Source organism: Oryctolagus cuniculus, chromosome 7 (assembly GCF_051225735.1).
Source record: "Oryctolagus cuniculus isolate XC-2025 breed Fujian yellow rabbit chromosome 7, ASM5122573v1, whole genome shotgun sequence".
NCBI lineage: Eukaryota > Metazoa > Chordata > Mammalia > Lagomorpha > Leporidae > Oryctolagus > Oryctolagus cuniculus.
In genome coordinates, this window is record NC_142873.1 from 47,860,568 (window position 1) to 47,864,097 (window position 3,530).

The following is a 3,530-nucleotide window of genomic DNA, read 5'->3' on the forward strand; positions in this document are numbered from 1 at the left end:
TTCCATTGCTATGCTTTTCTTATTCTCAGGTAACTGTTACAATCTATCATGAGAATGTTAATTGTGGTATGCTGGTGATGGCAACTTTAATGGAAGAAAATAATAGTTTATAAATGTCCTGAGGGCTGATACAGTATCTTTACACATAAAACGAGTGAATTTTTTTAAGGGAAAAGGTTTATTGGGGAAAACCCAGCAGACCAGAGGGAAGGGGTGAAGAAGGAAAAAGAGAGTAAGAGAGAGAGAGAGGAGAGAAGAGAAGAGGAAGCTAGAGAGGAGAGGAGAGAGAGAGAGCGAGAGAGAGAGGAGAGGAGCGGAGAGAGAGGAGCAAGAGAGAAAGAGGCTAGAGAAGAGAGCAGAAAGAGAGCAAAGAGCACAGAGAGAAAGACAGAGAGAGAGAGAGAGAGACAAGTGTTCAGGAGCAGGTCCTTTTAAAACTTTGCCTGGTTTTGGATTGGCCCAACTCCAGTTGTTGCGGCCATTTGGGAAGTGAACTAGAAGATGGAAAATCTCTGTCTCTGCCTCTCTCTCTCTAACTCTGCCTTTCAAATAAATAAATAAATAAATAATTTTTTTGGTAAAAGGACCGTCTGTTTTTAAACACTTTGGAAGAATTGTAATGATCAACAATTTAATATACTACCTAGTTAAAATTATTTTTACCTAGTTATCAACAAGCTGACCAAAACTTTTTTGGAAGGAATAATTAAAATAATCTGAATAAAACAACACAAGTGAATTTATTTTCAAAATATTTAACTACATGTTTTTATGAAAAATTATTTGAGAGAGAAAGAGAAGGGTGGTGTGTGTGTGCGCACATGCGTGTGTGAGAATGCTCCCATCCACTGGTTCACTCCTCAAATGTCTGCGAAGGCCTGGGGCAAGCCAGGCCCAACGTCAGGAGCTGGGAACTCAAGCCAGGTCTCCCACAAAGGTGACAGGAACCCCTGTCACCATCACTGCACTACCTCCCAGGGTTTGCATTAGCAGAAAGCTATGGCGTCAGGAGCTGGGGGTAAGTATCAAATCTGGGCACAACAATATGGTTTGTGGGGTATTAATATGGTTTGTGATCAAACACCTGCCTCCCACTACTGCTACTCATATTTCTATCTAATTCAGGTGGATCTTCCTCACAACTTCTCTCCATTAGTACATGGATCTGAACAAGCAGCAGGAACTTTGAACTTTATAATTTCATACCTACGACATGAAAATTGCCTGGGATGATATTAAAATGCCTAAACTGATCTTAAACTAATTTCACTATCTCTGGCTCCTTCTCCATAAGTAGCACATTCTAAAGAATAAGAATGGTTAAATGTTAAAAAAAAAAAAATAAAGATGGTCATAGGTTCAAAATGGTTAAATGTAAAAAAAGGTGGCCCCTATGACCTGCAATGCCAGCATCTTATATGGGTGCCTGTTTGTGTCCTTGCTGCTCCACTTCTGATCCAGTTCCCTGCTAATGGCCTGGGAAAGCAGCGGAAGATGGCCCAAGTGTTGGGGTACCTACCCCCAATGTGGGAGACCCTAATGAAGCTTTTGGCTCCTGTCTCCTGGCTTTAGCTTGGTCCAGTGCTGACCACTGTGACCATCTGGAGAGTGAACCAGTAGATGGAAGATCTCTGTCTCTCCCTCTCTAACTATGATTAAAAAAAAAAAAAAGGACCATAATACAGTAACACAAGACTATCATCAGAAATATAAAGAAATAAAGAAATGCTACGTTAAAAGGTATGAGAGTACTTCAAAAAGTTCATGGAAAATTGAATTAAAAGTTATGTTTATTTTTCTGGGAAAAATTTTGAAATCAATTTATTCTGGTATCTACTTTCATGTTTCTAATATATTTGTATTGCCATTTTTTGTCTTAATGACTTTAGATGACTTCTATTAGACTTCATATGTGGTAGTTGAAGTTTCAGATCTCCTGCACCAACACCACACGTTTCTTCACGCCCATCCTCAAAATACAGTTAGTTAGTGATGGCCAGTGCCACGGCTCAATAGGCTAATCCTCTGCCTGCAGTGCCGGCACCCAGAGTTCTAATCCCAGTCAGGGCGCCGGATTCTGTCCTGGTTGTTCCTCCTCCAGTCCAGCTCTCTGCTGTGGCCCGGGAAGGCAGTGGAGGATGGCCCAAGTGCTTGGGCCCTGCACCCTATGGGAGACCAGGAGAAGCATCTGGCTCCTGGCTTTGGATCAGCGCGGTGTGATGGCCGCAGCGTGCTGCCGGAGTGGCCGTTGCGGGGTGAACCAACGGCAAAGGAAGACCTTTCTCTCTGTCTCTCTGTCTACTCTGCATTTCAAAAAAAAAAAAAAAAAAAAAAATACAGTTAGTGATATAGTTAAAGCATTAGTTAATGATTGCATTATTATGATTCTAAATCAAAGCTGAACTTTCTCTTTTTTTGCAGCTGTCAATGGATCAAATAAATTTAATATACAGTACTATATCATAAATTTAACATGTCATTTATTTATTTGAGAGGGAGAGTTACAGACAGTGAGAGGGAGAGACAGAGAAAGGTCTTCCTTCCATTGGTTCACCCCCAAAATGGCCACAAAGGCTGGAGCTGCGCCGATCCAAAGCCAGGAGCCAGGTGCTTCCTCCTGGTCTCCCACATGGGTGCAGGGGCCCAAGAACTTGGGCCATCTTCTGCTGCTTTCCCAGGCCACAGCAGACAGCTGGATTGGAAGAGGGGCAGCCGGGACTAAAACCAGCACCCACATGGGATGTCAGCGCCACAGGTGGAGGATTAACCTACTGTGCTATGGCGCAGACCCAACATGTCATTTTAAGGTGGTGTAGCAGTCCCTTTGCCAACATTGAAATTTGTTATGATCTGGGGAAACCAACTTTTCCTGGGCCTGTTTTCTCATCTCTAAAATAGGGGTAACATCTGTATCTTCCTTACAAGGTTCTTGGTGGAACAAAAGTAATAAGATATTGAACGTAAAATCCCTTTGTAAACTTGAAATTTGAAAAAAAAAAAGATAAAATAATTATTAAAGATTTCACTATTTTTGATCCTGAAAACAGAGTATTAATCTTCATTCTTCTCCTAATTGAATGACTGACAAACCTTTTCATATCTTTTCATTTCTCCATAATGAAGACTTATCAAGGTTTGTGAATGTTCCAAATATACACACAACTTACTTGAATATATAATAATCTGTAAACTAAGAAGCTTGTACTAATGGAAAATCTCCAACAGCCTACTCAGATTTTATTTTACTTCTACATGAGGCATAAATTACTTTGAAAGTCACGCATTGTCCTCCCAGACATAACACATAAAAATATCTAGGTGAGAGACCACTAGAGCAGCTTGCTTAGTGACAAAGACATAGGAAGCTGGAAGTCGGAATGCATATGTGATATAGCCACAGCAAAATCCTAACAAATAATGTCAGAAAGCAATCAAAATTAATATGACGAAGTAAATGGCGGCAAAACTTCCATCACTGCAGCAACGCTACGTAAAAGAGACGGCGGCCCACGTGCCACTGAACCACACCT